Genomic DNA, 19,805 nt, shown 5'->3' with positions numbered 1-19,805 from the left:
AGCTATTTCCACACTGGTCTTTGACCACCACAAAGACACTTAGGACATGGCATAGAAGGAGTCAGTGAGTGTAGCATGTATTTCAACAATACTGCTGAAAGTAGGTTTTGTCTTTGGTATTAAAATTAGGGTATCATCCTTCTTGGGGTTTCCTCTGTGACACTCGACTTTGACATAGAATCACTTTAATATGCCAACTCTACCAGTGAAAACTCCTTTCATTTCACTCATGTCACTTGTACGGCTTATAATATTCAGTGTTCTTGGTATTTGCTAAAAGTGATTTTCTATAAAAACTGGAGCTTCAGGGATGGAAGACTGCCTTTCACTTCAAATATGCAAACATTATAACAGAAATCATATGACAAGGTTTCTGGGTACCTGAACAATACATGTGTTTTCTGTCATTGTTAAAAATCTGCTATTTACAATAATTTGCCCGGTTTGTGTGTGAACATTACACTTCATTTTTATGAAACTACCAATCTCTGGCAATGAGGACAACTGCTGCATTAAAGCGCAATATTACTCCTACTGTGGCCATTTCTAGGATAAAAAAGTACTTTTGCATGCTTTCCACTAGAACATTATTGAGAAGGGAAGGAAAACATTAGAATTCAGGAGAATCTAGGAGAAGCTAAAAGAGACAGCAGACAAGATCTAGGGAGCATTTGGCTGGAAGAAAATGAACACAATGAGCATATGGAAATCAAACTGAAGTTTTGTGCATCTTGTCAGCTGTGTGCCAAAAGCTGCAGCAATTCCTTCACACTGCTTAGTAAATGGGCGTGACCATAAGAGAAAACGAAAGATTCAATACTGTGAGGAAGCTCTCTAGACTGTTTTAGGGCCAGTTCATTTCCTAGAGCTAAGCTAGGGGTTTCCTCCCATCCCTTGTTTATACAAATTCCCTCCACCCCCTCAACCCCAACCATGCTAATATTTATGTTCTGGCATGTGATACCAACTCAAATCCAAAGTTAGCTCGCACGGCTGGAGATGGAGGTGATAGGAAGGTGGATACAGAAATGCCTTTTAGAAATGGAATAAATTATGGATGGTGAACATCCCTAGTATTCTAGCATGTATGTGCTAGATCTAGTGTGTAAAATTTGATCTAGTTGATGCTGAATGATTAAATGGTTTTATGGATTTTTTTTCCTTTACAGTGTGGGAGTGAGAAAGATCAGGCACGTTCTCAAATGGTACAGTGAGGACCCGTGGGATATTATGGTTGCCTCTGTGGCCAGATTGTTGGAACAAAGTCACCAAGAATGTCTATGAAATTTCTTGATTTCTCCAGTAAGTCCCACTGAGAAAGTTTTTTGAAGCTCTATTTTCAATGTGGTTGAAATCGACAAATACTCTGTAAAATGGCCACAGAGATAATTCTTTTTCAGAAGAGAGATCAATGCTTTTCCTTAGGTTTCTGCCAGCTCTGGAACTTCAGAAACATCACATTATGTTGTATTTTGAAATATTTTCTGTCACATAAGATGCCATTTACTTTGTTTGAACTTAACATCACTGTCACAGATACTTGAACAAAATGACTGTCTTGCTTAAAACATTCTCTTTACAAAGACCATGTGTTACTCTCATATTTGGTTAAAAAAATTTGTGTCATGAATGCAAACAGCAACAGCCATGTGTAATTCTATATTTTCTACAGCAGTTTGTTTAGGACTGATATTCAGTGTGTTGGCAAAGATAGTACTTAAAGATGAACAGTGAATAACAATGGCCTTTAAAGGGAGGGTACACGCGGATGTAACACATGTCAGTGCTCCTAAAGTACCTTGTAGATATTTTTTCTATTTTAATATCTCTCTATTTGCAAAAATACTTTTATCCACTTTGACTGTATTACTACTTTGCTCTTATCTTTTATAATCCTTCGAAGTTTTATGTACATCATAGTGCTTTTCATAGTAGTTTTCCTATAATTGCTAGTGGATGCATATAGCAATGAATTTCTGGAGACTGAGATTTTAGATCCTGCTTTCCAAAGTCACCTAGAAGACTTTGTAGTTCAAGTGGTATGGAATATGTGAAAGATCAGGATAATTGGGAAACAACATAGCATAGTAAATTTGGGGCCTTTGATTCACATCTTCGTTTTTGTACTTACTAGCTACATGGTAAGTTACTTTGCCAAGTTACTGAACTTCTCTATGCTGTAGTTTTTTTCATCTGCAAAATGGGACAATAATAGCATCTACCTCATAGGGTTGCTACAAGTGTAGCACACCCTATAGCATAATAGAAGAGATCATTCCGTTAACCTTTTGTAATCATCTCAGCAAATTTGCAATAAACATAGTAGTGTCCCCTATTATAGGAAACAAATTGGAACTCAGGGGGAAGAGACTTTCCCAAGGCTCATTTCAAAATCTATGTGCCATTCACCATTATTCAATCACGTGTTTGGTTACCAAGTCTTGGCTGGAGACTCTCCACCCTATAATGAGACTGGCGTCCTGTATCAGGGAGTAACAAGCGTAAGGTTCTCAGGCTGCAACGTTTTGGGAAGGACAATCAGGAGTACGGGGTAGGTTCCTGAAAGACCTCCAGGCCTAAGGAATTTCCAAGTCATAGAAGGGCTAAAGAGACAGGCTGTGTTGACCAGTCTGGGTCAGCAGCTCCAACTTGTTACTTACCACTGGCCGGCTTACTACTTTCTTGAAGGCTTTACAAGTCACATCTTTTCACAGCACTTGGTTCTAGCTAAACAAATGAATCAGCAGCTCTGAGGATACACCTCTATTAAAACAGGGCTCTCTAATCTGTACCTGTACAGATAAATGCCCACAGAATTCAGAATGCTAGGAATATGGCAAGGCAATCCATTCCTGGAGTCACTCCCTTTCCCCTCTTGACAAACACAGCGCAAATAACCTGGAATCAGAAGCCAGAGATTCTAGTTTTGGGTCTGTGTCTTATTAGGCGTGCAATCTTTCTCAATCTTAATTCCTCATTTTTAGGCAGAGATAGCCATACTACTTCCATGTTTTTGTCCCCATAGGGTTGCAGGATAGCCAAATACAGTTGTAAGAGAGAAAACATTCCTGTAACTTGCAAAGCACTATGGTATCCTTCTGATCTTCATCGATATGATATTGGCAAGTAAACATACTTCTGGGTACATCATAAAGGTTTTAGGTTTTCGCTTACCTGGCGACAAAATGAAAGGGAAGCCATTTGGCAGATCTGGCCAAAAGCCAGAAATTTAAAATGCCCTGTAGGAGCCACTTAGCACTTCAGAATCAGCCAAACCATTTTTGGCTTTGAGAGGGCGTATAGGATGCTATTTGGAATTCCCTTGTTTATTCAATTAAGCTGAGGGACCTTGCCGGCCATCTTCATTTTCCTCTCTTAGTCTTTTTTTTTTTTCTTTCTCTTCCTTTCTTTGGTCAGCATATTCAGCTAGAGGATGACTGATCTATAGGTTTTCTCAGAGCAAATACCACATGGCTTGTTCTTCTGGAATGTGCTCTATATAAAACAATACTTTTCATTGACTATTATATTTGATAACCATCTTCAAAAAAACCCTGTTTATGAAATGTGAAGACAAAAACTTGATGATATTGATTAGATTATCTTGGTTGGCTTTCAAAACAAATTGCAAAATAGAATTAGCTTTTCCCTATAGTTCCTATCCAGTTGAATTGCATTCATATGAAACTGATGTTACTATACGTAAGTTTTACATGATTAAACCAAATATATTTTAAGGTAAACACTCTATGGAGAATCGAGAGGCCTCAAAAATGAATTAAAGTTTGGCTAGGTTGAAAGTTATGTTTGAACACGTGTTAATGAAACCATCTCTATTCAACTTAAGAATTCTCGGGGGGAAGCAGGGTTACCAATGGGAGGTTAGTACTCAAACTTAGAAGTCAACTTTTCCTATTGACCTAAAAGAGATGCTGTCATTAGATTGCTATTGCCACTGCGTATCTGCCAGAGAAATCTATGCAAACTGAATGTTACATTCCTTAAGGTGTGAGTAATTCTATGAGCAGGATTAAGATTATTTTAATGAGAACTATCAGAAACTTGTAGGGAAAAGGCATTAGTGTGATACAGTGACAATCTAATACAGAGGAGGTGTACAATAAATGTTTGTTGAACGAATGAACCCTAATTTGGTTCATCATTTCTAAACTGTGCATAAGTTTCAGTAATGTGGAGGTTTATATAAATTTGTCTTGGATGAAAGTGTATGAAAATTGTACAACCATTAGCTTTAACCACCCCTGGGATAAATTTATCCCTGGAGTAGGAAAGGCAGAGAGAGTGTGAAGGTTGAAAGATTGGGAAGGGCATAGGAGAGGTGTACCAGTGGGATAATAAGATGCAGGGAGCTTGTTTTGACCGCTGCCTGCAGCAATTTTCACTTGCCTAGGGCACCCCTGTCACTGCGTGGTGGACAGTAGCTAAAATAGGAACTCTGTCGGCCTTGGCAGCGGTAACACCAGCATCTGCATCTTGCATTAACTGCACATTTATGAACGATGTCAGGGTCGATCTGAGCCAGGCAGCAGCAGGAGAAGTTTTCAGTCACTTCAACTTTGCTCCCACCTTGGTGTTAGGACCATCAAAGTCTTGTCAGCAGCAATGATTGCTCACTGATGCTGCAAGCGTGGAAGACAGAAAGGCAATTGGCAATCTCAGTCCCCAGACAGGCAGAACAGCTGGTATCAGGCACCTGAGAGGGAATGCAATCGTGGTAGGTTTTGGAGGTGTTTATGTCATCTTCCAAGCTGTCTGAGAGCTTGGTGGGTTGTGTATACATGATCAGATGCAAATAGTCCCCAGTGAGCATAACTTGTTTTCCCAAAATTTTACTGCACTGCACACAAGGACAAACTGAAGGAACTCTGTTAATAATCTAGTGGTGAGAGCCACCTAAAATCAGTGGAAGCCATTACAGCCAGGCAGACTGTCATCAGCATTATATTCACTCAGGGAGCCAACGCTGTCCCGTAATGAATGACCTCATCCACCTGAGCAAAAATAAACAACAGCAGCTCTTCAGCAGCTGAACTTCCCTTCTGGAGGCTGTTTATTATTCTGAATTAGAGTCAACACTCTTACCTCAGGAAAAAAAAAAAAAAAAAAAGAATAAACAGTGTCTACTCTTCCCTAGAACTCTAATGCTATCTAAAATTCACCTAGAATATATGTTTTGGTGACTCAGATTAAAATCTCCAGGTTCCTAGTGTAAATGCATTCTCTGATTACTACCAAATAAATAACCAAAAGCTCTACGATTGTGTATGTGCTAGTTGTCAGGCACAGAGCTGAGTCTTGTACATGCTAATTGTCTTAGTCCCAGTTTTAGAGACAGGAAAACCAGTTTGTTGGGGTTGAGTGATTGCCCAAGGCCCTACCTAACATGTGGCAGAGCGAGAATGCAAAATGAAAACGACCCTAGCCCAAACTCGAGTCTGCATCACACTGCATGCTGCCATTTTCATCCACACTCTACCCAAACAATTGTTTCCAGGCTTCCATTACAAGTTTTAAGTTCGTTAGATCATTTCTTTGACAAATATTTGAGTTCCTATTCTGCGCCCAGAAGCATGCTAATCAATGACACAAGACCGCATTGAGCAATGAGGCAGCTCTAATGGCAATGGGATTGAGAGTCCACAGATTAGCAGAAAAGGACATATGTCTAGTGGTTCAGTCCAATGTAGAAATAGTTAAATGTCACTCAGATAATAAAGAAGTCAGACTTTTTTTTTTTCTGTTTTGATGGTACCAAGACTAAAAACAAAAGGAGACAATTAAAAGGGATGAAGAATAAACTATATAAAAAGCCCAATGATCCTGACTGGGGATAGCTGAATAGAGGATGTGGTGCTCTTCATTGCAGCCCAGATAATCATCTCTTACAGCATCCTACCATTTTGTGCCAAAGTTATCTCTAGAGTTGGTATAAGCAAAACAGCCTGCATATTGTTAGCTGAAGAACCAGTCTTTTGTGGTCTCATCCTTTCCAAGTATTAATATTTAACTAGCATGTCTCAAGAAAAGAAGTGCACCTGGGTTGGGAGAAGAAAAGCTAAATTTAGAGATATTAAAGGGCTAAAATAAAGTACAATAAATGGAGATTAATTCGCTGCTTTGCATGTGTTGCCTGAAGAAGAGCTTTGGTCTGACTCTGTCACTGATGAAAGAGAGAACATTTTGACACTCTTAAGGGCATATATTACCATGAAATCTGTCCCAAGTCCCTTTTGTCTTGCTTTTCAATGTATTGTTTACAGATGTTAGGCATTTTAATAGAAAAGCCGTCTGCTATTTACCACACATTTCTCAGAGAACAAATTAATTTCTCTGGGATTCCTCTAATTCAGATGAGGTCTGCATTCTTCTTCTTCTCATGTAAATCTTAGTAAGAATACACTGTTCATTAGCATTGAATAACATGGAACTTTGGAAATAAAAGCCTTCCATCCTGATGCAGGAGATGTTGGTTATAGGCAAGAGTTAAAGATATCAACTCTTTGGTATATAACCACCATATACAAGGAGAAACCACATCTAATGGAAAAGCTAGTGTTTTGTTTTCAAGCAGCATTGCACAGTGGCTCACAGAAGGGCATGGGCTTCATATTTGCCTGGGTCTAGTTCTTTCTTTGGAATTTGCTATCTGCAGAACCTTGCCTATGTTGCCTAACTCTTCTGAGCTTCAGTGTCCTCACTTACAAAATGGGGTGCTCTGTTGATAGGTTATTTTGAAGTTTAAGAAAGATTAATGCACATAAAGATTCCAGAAAATACTCGATAAAAGTTAAATATTTTTTAACGGTGTAATCTATTATCTTCTTTCTGAGGATTTCATTTAAAACTCAGTTTTCCAATACAAAGGGTTTATGTAGGGACTGAGAACTTAGCAGATGTAAGTTCTATTCAATAACCATTAGAAATTATTCACCATTTTACATGGGTGCCATTTTACATATGGCACCAAAAAGATATTAACACTTTCAGGATGATAATCAATTCCAACTAGGTTTTCTTGGGAAGGGGGTGGTAGGTTCATCAATTTAATATGTTGTTCCTTTAGCTAATTTGTCTGATGTTTTTAAGTTTTCTGTGATTTTTACCAACACAAAACACACCCAAACCAGCCCCATGCAGCATTAAAAATATATTCAAGATTAAAATTATTATTTACTTTAAAAATTATTTTAGTGGTAAAAGTTAAACTGCTTTAATTTGTTTAATACAATGTATTTTCCAATATCAGTGATGCTTGTGAGCTGTAATTTATTTTAAAGGAAGATAAAACAGTCTGTTTCAGGAAAGTTAGTGTCTTTGTTGAAATATTAGCTGTAAAAAGTTTATGCAATCTAATTACAAGTTGCCTATCAATAAGAAGCAGCACATGAAGAGAAAACAGAATACAAATCAAAATCTCAGCTTGGATTAACTACTATACAAAGTCAGGTTAACGTCGTTTTTCACTAACAAAGTTTGTGGATAAGTATGGAAATTTTAGCTTCTCAGTTTAAGGGTTCAGAATAAGTAGTCATACAGTAACAGGCCTAAAAGGTCTCTTATTCCCATTTATTTTTTTCCAAATTAATACAAGATATACACAGGATTTTAGCTAGCAGTGATAACTGTACTGACAGTCAACTAATCACATCATTTATTTTGCATTTGCATTTTGATTGTGGCAAATTTTGGAAAAGGAATGAAATTGTGAAAAGTATTATCAAAGTAATTTTATAAACTTTTCTGTGATTGAATTGAACATGTTTAGGGAATAAATTGTTTCCCTTGATGCCAATTGGGTTATGCTTTGTTGCTCCTCTGAGTTGATTTACATCTCCTTTGCAATGTTATCAAATGTCTGTTATCATTTTTAATCAAGCGCAGTAGTCTCCAAACAAATCAGAGGCAGTGCGGCATCCAAGGAGAGCACCATCACATTGCCTTTTAAAAATGTAATTGATTATATAGTTGCTTAATTTTATGAGGCAGCATTGCAGCAAGTATTGCTAGATATTAAGCCAGATATCCATTCATGCAAGGAAGATCTACAGATGCAATTTAAAAGTGCTCATTTTAGAAATTATGAGGGTTTTTCCCCAATGGAGGTTTTAATGTGAGTTTTGCAAAAAGGCTAGGCAGCTAATTCATCTCTCGACACTGGGAACTGTGGATTTCTGAAAGAAGTGACCCCAGATTCACTCACTTAACCACTTCTAGCTCTTAAGTAACTTAAAATTGACAAAGTGCAGTATCAAAATTTGAACAGTAGAAGATAGTAAGATATTTTATAAACCTGGGAGAAGGTAGAAAAATAAATTCCATTAGAACATCTTTCCTTAAGCAAAATTATACTGCTTATTATACTAAATTATATATTTTATATATACCATAATATACTAAATATATACTAAACATGTATACTAATTAATATACAAAAATTATACTATAAACTCTGAGAATCTGCATTTTTATTTGTGTCTATATTGCAATAGTTGTCCAATAAAAAGTATTTGCTTTAGTCAGAAAATTGAATGGATTGAATCAGAGACGTTTGTAACATGATAATATTCATTTGACCTGCATAAAATAGGCCAAGCATCCCATTGATTTTCTACTCGTACAAGCTACCAACTGTGCTCACCTACAGTATGTAGGAGACTGTCTATGTACATGTCTATTCAGTGTGGTAATTTGGTAGAGTGATAGCAGCTTCCACCTCTGTGAGTGAATGAATAGTTCATGAAGAGCCATTTAGCAGTTGTCAATGAATAGTGCTGAGTCTGTCTCTGTCTCTTATTTTGTCTGTCACAGTCATGCCGACACTAGGATACATGCTTGTCACGTTGTTTACCGTGACTCCTCACAACTTCCAAGCATAATCATCCCGTCTCCTATAGTACTCATGAAAAATGTCAATAAGAATACACATGTCCTAGAGAGGAGACTGGAGAAGGAGAAAACTGCTTGGGAGAATGAGCATGTGTGATGATATATTTTATTTGTGTCCAGTTTAAAATCTTACACATGGCAAGTCCACCAAAAAAAAAAAAAAAAAAAAAGCCACTATAAATCCTTTGGAAGCAATTTGCTTATTCTTGGTCACTTTGTTTATGGATTGGCTTAATGGGTTCAATAATAAATCCATGCAGAATAATTTGAAAGTATGAACAAATAAAAAAGGCCTGGATATATTTGTTCATTTATTCCATTCATTCATACATTTTTGTGACAGATTACAATGGTATATAATTATGCAGTACACATAATGTTATGATGTATGTATACGATGTGGAATGAGCGAATCAAGCTAATTGACATGTCTACCACCTTATATACATATTTATTCCTTCTGTCTAACTTTGTGCCCCTTGGCCAACATCTCCTCATTTCTCTCATCCCGAGTCTCTAGTAACCACCATTCCACTCTCTGCTTCTATGAACTTGATTGTTATAGATTTTGCATATAAGAGAGAACATGCCTTTTTTTTTTTTTTTATCTTTTTGTGTGTGATATTACTTGGCATAAAGTCTTCCAGCTTCATCCGTGTCGCCATATGTGACATAATTATTCACAAAAGCCATGATATGGAATCAATGAAAGTGTCCATCAATGAATGAATGGATCTAGAAAATGTGGTATATTTAATTCACTTTTATTGAGTTCTTATGAAATAGCAAGCATTCTCCTGGATGCTAGGGATCCAGAGACATTTATGCTCTGCCTTCCAAGAATTTACAAACTATTGGGTAGGGGTGAGTGGACACATGAGGTTTGACAGTGTAGAGTATATCTAAGAGGGACACCTAACCCCAATTATGGGAGACAGGGATAGGGGAAATCTTGTCTTTTGGAAGAATGAGCCCTGAGGTAATTAAAAGGATGAATAGAAGTTAGCCTTGTAAAGCGTGTGTGCGTGTGTGCGCGTGTGTGTGTGTGTGTGTGTGTAGGAAATAATTTTGAAGTGGATGGTGAGAGGCATGATTGTACAGAGAGGACGAGGGAGAAAAAAAGCAATGCATGCTTGGGAATTTCAAGTATTAAACATTTATTTAGGGATAGTGATAGTTATTATTGGGAAGAATGCTAGGGCGTGAGTTTGCAGAATAAAGATGAAGTGATATCATCAAGCCTTTGGTAAATCATGTTAGGAATCTTGACTTTATGTTGAAGACAATTGGGAATATTTTAAGCATGGAAGGAAGAGATTAGATACACATTTTCAGAAAACTTTCTTCATAAGAAGTGAAGGTAAAATACTTTTATACGATAATAAGAACATAAGATTAATGCTAATACTTGTTAGAAGGAGAGGTAAAGGAAGCTAAGTCTGTTTTTCCACAAAAAGTATAAGGGCAAATAGTCATTTCTATGCTTTTTTTTTCATTTTTATTCATAAATGTTAAGATTTTAAAATTCAACCTGATGTAGCCCAAGTACCAAATTTCCCAGGGTGGATTAAGTGCTGACCAGTAGTCAATTTCCTAGCTGGTTGAAAGGTATCAAATACTACAAGGTGTTTTCAATGCCATGAACTTTGCTTTAATTCACTGTGATCATGGGGAATACAAAAGGTTCTGCTGGTCCAGCTAAGTTTTTTCTCATGTGAAAAGCTGACCTTGACTTGAAACTGTCCCGTAATTTCCATACATGTTTATTGAGGGCTTATGCCAAAAAGAATCTGTGGTAGGCATTCAGTAAGTGTGTGTTTGATGAAAGAAAAAAAAAATCTTTAATTCAATATTCCAACAAGTTATTTACTGAGCATTTACTATGTGCCATGCAATATGCAAGTCATGGGGGCTCTAATGGTGAACAAAAACAGGTTCTTACAGGGTAGTGTAATGGATGGATAAGAATAAAGTTAGGAGAAACACTTTGCTTTCCCCTGTGCCGAAAAGAGAAGTAGGTGAAAATTTAAATGGGTATAACAGCCGGACTGCCCAGGTAAAGCTTAGGTTTGGATAGAAAGCCTGAAAGCTGAGATAATGTATCCCTATTCTCTTTTGGAGGGAGTATATATTGCCCACCTTATAAGGTCAGAGTCCTGCATCTTCTCTTTTAGATGTTTCTAGGTACAGACTTGTGTGTGTGTGTGTGTGTGTGTGTGTGTGTGTGTGTTTCTCCAAATTATGTTTGAATTTCTATCATGATCTTGTTGACTTTTGTTATAAAATTTAATTTATCTAATTGATCTAAATACTCTGTAGCTGTATACAGCCAAAGTCAGGCTGTCAGACCGATACCCAGTCCTTGAAATTGGGATGACTTACACAGCTTTAAAGATCACCCTTCTGTTTATATTTCTAAAACAAAAGCTCAGGGTTTATAAGCACAGTGCCACTTGGATTATAGTATTTAAAGTGGCTGCTAATTCTGTTTGAATGTAATAAACCTGGCTTTTCTCATGAGAAAGCCAATCTCAGATCACATTTCAATAGGCCAATGTGGATATAAGGAATTTTTGACTGGATGGTGGTGGGGTCGGGGAGGAGGGGTGGATGTTGGAAGAGCATGATATGGTCTGAGAATCTTGGACCAGAAGCGTGGAGAAGAGCATGGGAACTTTAACAAAAAGTTTCTTTCGTATGTTCATTAATTTTATAAATCAAATGTCAGAAAGTAAAACTCAGTAAAGAATTTGACTGGTGATATGCAAAAGATACTTTGAGAAAACATTATAGGAAACACAGTTTTAAATACAAAATGGAGAAATATTACCCCAAATCAAGGACATTGCTTTGTCTGCATTTGATTTAAAGCATACTTTATTGTTTAGCCTGAAAAATGTTTCCAGCTTGGGGGAAGCAAACCTTCTAGGATCATTTTTGAAATACTGCCTATATTGCTTAAATGAAGCTTTCCTTTTCTTTGTGATTCCATTCCACCCATCAGTTCTTGCAGTATTTTCATTTGCTGTGAAAGAAACTGAATGGGTCAGGCAGTCCAGAGACTTAACCTCTTTCCTAAGGCCCACTGGAAAACAAGGGTTATTTGAAAATTTCCCTTGTTTTCACTAATATAACACTAGTTACAAGAACACTGCTTAAAAAGAGGGAAACATTTGCATCTGGCACTACCACTTGATATATATAAATTGGCCTTAACTCTTACAATCACAAACTTCCAGAACTGGAGTTAACACTGGAGATAATCTCATGTAACCTTCTGATTAATGTGAGAAAAGTCAGGCCTACAGGACAGAAGAACGTGAAGTTAATGTCTCCTAGATGGACATTTCTAACGTATTGAGTCAGTTTTTCTTTAAGATTTCTCTAGGATATCTATGATCTTGTAGGATGTTTTCATTGCACAACTCCAGGGGGCACAGTTCACAATGTGGTGAATAGATGATGCCCCCTGGAGTTGTGCAGCAGCTCTAATTTGTGCATTATCTGTATCTCCCACCAATGCTTTCTCATTGGTGGTGATGTATTTCTTTCTAAGTGGAAGGTGCTTGCAAACAATCCGTAGGATTCTATCCATATTACAACTGCAGTTGTTATATGTTTTTGTCAAAGAACGCAGAGATAACAATGAACTGGAAACCAAAGAAATGGAGTAATTTCTTGAAACCCTAAATTTTAATTGCAGCATGTGCAATTAAAATGCATAGCGCCCAGGCCTAGCGATGGCCTGAGCAATATGCATTGCAGCACAATTGGCATTAGGATGCGACAACGGCTTCTGGTACAATGAGTGATGTGTTGGCTCTATTTTACCATCTTGGCTGCAGCATTATCAGTACCTCAGACACTTACCACACATCTCAGAGATACACGATGTGAATCGGAGGGTCCAATTTGGCCCTATGTATGTCCCTTCTGTGAGACTTTTCTGGGGCCTGGCCCTTGATTCCAGCCACCAATATCTGCAACTGAAGGGAATCAAGCAGCGCTAGGGTTCTGAAGCTATGACCAAGAAAGAAAAAGAGAGAATTGAAAGCGTTTCCATCCATTTTATTGGCAATGAGTCAAGGAAAACAGTTTAGAAATATTTGTTAGAAGGGGCTCTCAGGAAGTCACCATTACTTGGAAGGTTTATGGCTAAACTCTGACTGCCGTTATCCATAGATAACCCCAACAATTTAAATTATAGAAGCCGTATACAAATAATTCAAGGCAAGGTCGTGAGCATTTGCTAAAACCTGTTCGTTATTTGGTTGACGGAACCCAGAAAAATGTCTGTGCTTATTACTGGGCAAATTCCTTAAATCAGAGAATTCCATGTGATTTTACTCTTGGGCTGAATTTGCATTTATATGAATAGGAATAACAACTGTGTCTTTGAGAGTTGGATCCTGTCTGTTATTTGTTTTTTCAATTACACTTATTAAATCCCTTGGCTTTTTTTCTCCCCTCCTCTATGCCCTACAAGGGAGTTCATCACTTCAGATTATTTTAAAGATGAATGCGGAGGCAGAGACATTCCAAAGTGGAAGTTACATAGCAAGTCAGTGGCAAAGCCCAGGGGTAGAGACCTGGGAAGACCAGCTGCAATTTGTGCTGTTTAATACTAGCAGCCTCGAAGACAGCAGACCCATTACAGCTGCAGGCTTATTCACTTATTCTAACTTTATCTTTAAATATTGCTAGAGCATCTCATAAGCTAAAGTGCTTTAATATATATACATAGGCACACATATAAATATACATACATATACGTATGTAATTACTGCTGAAAACAATCCCAGGAGAGAGATTTTCACATGATTGTGTTTCTGGGTTACAGAAGAAACTGGAGCATGGCGAGGTTAAGTGGTTTGTCAGGTGATCGCGAGCAGAGCCATGAATCAGATACGGTGATGCAGGCAGAATTTTGTTCTGCCCACTTGTAGAGGTTGTAGACTGTCCTGGGTTTCTGTCTAGAAAAGGAGTCATGACTTTGGAAGCTGATATAGGTATCACAAAGGATTTGGCTTGGCGAGAGGGTGTCACAGGAAAAAATGCAGGAGTCAGCCTGTCAGGGTCCCCTCTCTCTAGGTCACTGCTCCAGCATCTGTATTTCCAAGGCAGCCTCATGGGCTAATGAGGTTACTTCTGGCTGTTCCTATCACTGGCTAGGAACACTCAGGCGGCAAAGACTCAGCTGGGAGAAAGTTTTAAGTTTGTGCTCTGACACCTGAAATGAGTTCTGCTCACTGCTCTTCACCCATACCCCATTCTCAGTTAGTTGAAACCATCAAATAGATAAAGCTGCCATTGTCATTTTTTATGCTTATAACTACATGACTTAAAAAGAAATATACAACAACCACACACAGAAATGCTTGATAGTTTTGTAAAAGCCTGCAGAATTACCATAGAGCTAAAAATGAATGAATATTAGCCCTTCTTCTTGTCTCCTAATTTCAATACCAACAAAAATGGAAAGTGAATGTAAAAGACATTTCAACCCAATCATAAAAAGATTATATTAGACTGTTAAAAGGAAAGGTGGAAATTGACTCCTCCTTGGAAAGCCGACTCACGTAGTGTTTGGGTATCTGTTTCTTAGTGTGATACCAATAAAATGACTTTTTTTTTTCCATAGTACATTTATCAGAAAAGCATGTTCTTACCTCAGTAATATCCATGTGAGCAAAGCAAAAGATCAGATTTTATTACCAGCTTTTACATCTAGAATCTGAAGTAATAGTCATGATGATACTCCTAATATTCTTACTAGGAATTCTAGTTATTTATTGCTTCCCTACTATTAATGTGTATTAGGTGATGTGTAGGCATTTCATATGTGATCAGAATGGGGTTATGTCACCGAATGAAGCAGGTTTTTTTCAGTCCCTGGCCAAGGTTTCCTATCTCTATGGTTACCTTTGCATTTCATGATCTCAAAATTTGTAATTATTATAAATGTTACAACCATTATAATCACCCCCAGAGAAGTAGACTTCTTTTTCTTCCTCTAGCCTTACTGAGCCAAGAGAGAAATAGTAGTATTGTGGTATCATTCCTTATGAAGAAACATTGAAAAATTGTAGATTACAGAACTTTATCGTTAGTGCATATGTGGAAATACTATAAAACTGCAGTTGGATATGCTACTCTAGTTTTTATTTCTACTCATTTGAAAAATTATGATAGCTAAGACAACTCTGGAAACCTGACACGCAAGCATTCAAACCTGTTATTTCAATAAGAAAATAAGACCTCGGGAGCTTCCACTGATAGTCATGTTTTCATGCGGGCTCTCCCCTGGACAGTCAGTCACATGAGAAATTGCTTTAGCTGTACTGTCCTTTGGGCCACAGTACCTCTGGCTCTGCCTTAATGTGAAGGTAACCCACTCCTGCAAAGAGCTCACTTAAAAAATGGCTTTGCTTGACATCTGCCGACTGAAGAGCTCACCTTCCCTAAAAAATAGAACACTTTACTCGAAGGAAAAGTTGATTACCCGTAGAATAGATCTAATATTCCAATACAGAGAAAACACAAAATTGCTCCTTTTGTTTTCACATTTTTCTACTGAGCTAGAATGAATTACCTGTTCTTCCATACGTTTGGAAGAAGGACGGCTGTACTAAGGAAGAAATAACTTGATCTAAAAAGCATTTGTTACTTCCGACTAATAATTATTTGGCAGTGTTTCCTTATATCTTCGAAAAATTTGTCTGGACTGACATAGTCCACACATGATCAGAATGTGTTTACTCGTCAAAAGTCCTACAGATATTTGCTGTGTAGGTAGGGACCATTACTTGCATTTTTTCCTGTTTCCCGTGATTCCCAACTCAACTCAAAATTTGTAGAATGTTGGTTGGAAGGTCCTTGGGGAGTAGCCACTTTCCTTTTCAATCTTATTGAGTCTACAGGCAAGTAGCAAGATGAATGTTGAAACACAGTTAAGTTCACTTAAGGATGAAAATGGAAATATCCTAGATTCAGGAAACATTCAAATTACTGTGTGGGTGGGTGGCAATATTAAACCACCCCCACTGTTGACATTGCTGCATTTTTTGTTTTCACCTATTCATCCTAACACGATTACAAATGCAACTACCTGAAAACACACAAAGTTAATATTGCTGTTTAAGCAATGGTTTAGAGATTTCAGGGGTCTCCCTTTTATATGGCTACCAGCTTAATGTTGTTTTAGGAATGAGCTTTGCTTGTGAGTGGGCATAAATTTTATGTAAGTATACATTATCAACTCGCCATGGGATGAAAGCGGATATAACTAGGTCCCTGTAACACCAATTTATTTTCAGAGCTTGCACAAGTTACTTACAATTTACCAAAATTTGTTTCTATCCCTAATTTTTCTTTTCTATCCTCTCACTGCTTGAAAGATCAATCTCGTTCCTCTTCCAGTGCCCCTTTCTTAACTCTTCCAGGAAGGTGCGAGCCCATGAATCAGGAGTGGGGTCCATGTCTGCCTCTCTTTTCAGCTTCATCAGTGCTAGGAATGTGTTATTAATAAAGGATCAGCTGCCATGGGATGAGAGCAGAGACAAACATTACCTAATGTGTATTGTAAGCAAATGACTCAATGGGGATCAACAGTTGATATTATTAGAAAGTGTAGACTCTGCTACTAGTCATCATTGGACTCCACAGGTAATCTTCATCCCCTCTGCTTCTAGCATTAACTTTTCTGTCCTCACTGAGTAATTGCTGGTTGTCTTTGTTAACCACACGCCACAATGCTGTGGAAACAGTGGTGCTGTCACGACTTTAACATTTTAACTAAGGAAAGGTGAGCTGTGAAGGAGAGAAGGCTTGGCTTGAGCCCCACTTGGCACAAATTCATTTTAAAAAGTACTTTGCAAAGGAAATGGCGATGTAAGTATAGAGTAATTTCATTTTTTTTCCTCACATGGTAAGTTATTCTCTGACTACTGTAATTCTCATGACTTCGACATGCTTATTGCTGTTTCAGCTGTTGCTACTGCTGTGAAACCTGAAGAACCACTAGTTTAAAGAAAGTTTGTGTTTTTAAACTTAAGATGCTAGTGAATCCACTGAATTGCAGGACTTAGTGATGGAGGCTTCTGGAACTGCCAGTCTCTTATCTGAGAAAAGATGAAGAATGAAACTACCCAGTATATGAGCATAAGCATGAATCACTTGAACAGATGCACATAGATGACTTGATAATTCCATCGATCTGAGATATAAATTAAACATAGTGACTGTTTTACTTCCTCAAATATTATAGTGATACTCCTGTGTAGAATCGATGCAATAATGAAAATGACTCAACACTTTCCCTATGAACCCGATTTGTAGAAAAGCTTCATAATTTAGATATAAAACTGCAATGGAACAAAACCTGGACCTGGGAATGGCTTTGGTACAAGTGCTTTTAGCCTCTCAAGCTTTTTCAAGTTGTCACCATGGTTTCCAGTGCTTAAAGATGTAAATCAAATATGTGGTCTTGAGTGCTTGTAAGAAGAAACGGCATATTAAAAAAAAAAGGAGAAAACAGAGTTTGGTCATTTAGTTTCTGTAGTTTTTTGCAGTTTTAAAATTTTAGAAAACCCACAAACCAGGAACTGTTCATTGGAAAGGCAAATGTTAGCAGGGACACACTGAACCTGTCATGCTGGCTACGAGTCCCTTGCCCTGGAGTCAGGGCACCCATGGTTGAGTTCCCAACTCCCCAGTTTGTGATTTTGGTCACGTTAATAAACTTCTCTGAGATTCAGTTTCTACATGTTTAACAAGAAGAGATGATAAAATCTGCCTTGCCATAGACCACATTCACTTTCTCTCTAAGAATCCAAAAGCTGGCCTTGGGAAAGGACCTGTGCTAAGGTGGCAAGAGCGTTGGATCAGGAATTTGGCTTCAGATCCTGGTTTTGTCATTGTCTAGCTTGTGATTGTAGGCAAGTCCCTTACTCTCCATCGACCTGTTTCTCACTCGAGCAATAGTGATGTCTATTTTGTTTATGTATACCTGATAACATTGGGTCAAGCTGTAAGAAACGGCTATTTTTGTAGATGAAAATAATCACATAATGACAACTTCATATAGTGGAAGTGAAATAGGATTTATTGTCTCTAAAAATTCAGGAAGAGAGAGACTATTATGAACTTAGTTGCAAAAAGAGTTGAGATTCGAAATGGTTAGAGAGAGAGTGTGTGGCTGAGGAGTGCAAGAGGAGCAGATATTCTCCAGGTTCCTTTCTTTTGTTTTTTCTACTCTGTGTGTTAAATTCCCAGCTACTCTGATGTTTTATTGTTATTTTTTTGACATCATGAACATGGGTTTTGACAGACTGCTTTGCTCTGTAGTGATCTGGTAACCCGTGGCAAATGGTTCATTCTGGGTTCTCTCTGTGAAGCAGGGTATAAAGAAAAGTGATGTAAGCTTGAAAGATTACTCCCTGGCGATAATGTGAAACAATGGCATATTAAGAATAGTTGAAGGAACTAAAAGTTTTATCTCAGAGAAAAGAAAAGTTAAGAGGATATTACAGTTGTCTTGAGAAGCATGAAAGGCTGGTGTGTATAAGAGAGGTTAGATTTATTCCACTCGGATTTAAGATACTGAAATACACCAATAAGTATAAGTCACTGTGGGACTTATCTCTTCAAGTCAGAGGTCTTCAAACAAGAAAGTGTTACCTCAATAGGTTGTGAATTCATGATTAATGAAGAATAACTATTTGGTAGGAACATCATAGCAGGGATTCAAATGCTGGAGACCTGGCTAGTTCTAAGGCTATTGTGTTTTCTTCCAATGCTTAAACTGTATGATTTCATGAATTATTGATACTTCCAGGGTTCAGGATCAACTAAGAGATAAAACAGTCTCATTTTCTGAAAACATATTCCATTTGCAAAGTGTTATAAAACTTTGAGTACAAAGTTTATAAAACACTTTGTAAGTGAAACATGTGAGCTTCCGTTTCCTCTATTACTACTATTCACATACCCAAAGGATGCTTTAAAATTAATTTAGCAGTTATATACCTTATAATTTATTGTAAATGATAGAAATGACCTAATTTTTGTTTCAGCTCACTGGGTGAGAGGGACTTAATATAGGGCAGTAACAATAACTAAGTAAGGATAACTTCTCCTTAAAGTAGAACAGATATGGAAGACTTCATTTATGCCATGACTATAACTACTGAGAACAATTTTGGTGCTAATATTAATGTATTACTTAATGTCAAATATTTATTGGTACTTTGAGGCAATAAAATTGGTGATATGTTGGACAAATAAACAGGAAGAGGAGGGCTACCTTAGACAGAGGAATCAGGGAAGGCTTGTGGAAAGGCGTCTCCTTTACCATCTCTTACCAGCTCAGATGGTAAGATGGAATCAGGCTAAGTATGATGTGAGAGACGGACATTCCAGGTAGAGGCAATGACAAGTACAAGGACCCTGAAGCAGGGAAGAACTTGCTTCAAGGAATGGAAAATGGCTAAGGTAGGGAAGAGTGGTGTGAGTTAAGAGGTCAGAAGCAGCAGCAGTCCACCCGCATCATTAGTTAAGGATTCCATTTTAAGCACAATGGGAAGTAATTGGAGATGGTTTTCTTTTCTTTCTTTTTTTAATTCCAACTTTTTAGATTTGGGGGTACATGTGCGGGCTTATTCCATGGGTATATTGCATGATGCTGAGGTTTAGGATGCAAATGATCCTGTCAACCAGGTAGTGAGCATAGTACCTGATAGTTTTTTGACTCTTGCCCCACTCCTTCCCTCCACCCTCTGATAATCCCCAGTATCTATTGTTGCCATCTTTATGTTCATGAATACCCAATGTTAACTCCCACTTATAAGTGAGGACATGTGGTATTTGGTTTTCTGTTCCTGTGTTAATTTGCTTAGTAT

The 19,805-nt window shown here is 37.7% G+C and overlaps 1 protein-coding gene and 1 long non-coding RNA gene across 2 annotated transcripts in view; both read right to left on the bottom strand.

Annotated features, from left to right (window-relative positions):
- VWC2L (von Willebrand factor C domain containing protein 2-like) overlaps positions 1-19,805 on the bottom strand; it is a 172,406-nt gene that overhangs the window by 29,896 nt on the left and 122,705 nt on the right. The window lies entirely within an intron of this gene.
- LOC105530365 overlaps positions 10,048-19,805 on the bottom strand; it is a 30,398-nt gene continuing 20,640 nt past the window's right edge. The window contains exons 3-4 of the long non-coding RNA XR_001004640.1: positions 12,778-12,927; positions 10,048-10,176 (exon numbers count right to left, since the gene is read on the bottom strand). This is a non-coding gene — a long non-coding RNA (uncharacterized LOC105530365). The remainder of the gene's footprint in view (positions 10,177-12,777; positions 12,928-19,805) is intronic.

The sequence above is a fragment of the Mandrillus leucophaeus genome, unplaced genomic scaffold, assembly GCF_000951045.1.
Source record: "Mandrillus leucophaeus isolate KB7577 unplaced genomic scaffold, Mleu.le_1.0 Scaffold815, whole genome shotgun sequence".
Classification (NCBI taxonomy): Eukaryota; Metazoa; Chordata; class Mammalia; order Primates; family Cercopithecidae; genus Mandrillus; species Mandrillus leucophaeus.
The sequence above is the reverse complement of the archived record's forward strand: the minus strand, read 5'-3'. Positions and strand labels throughout refer to the sequence as shown.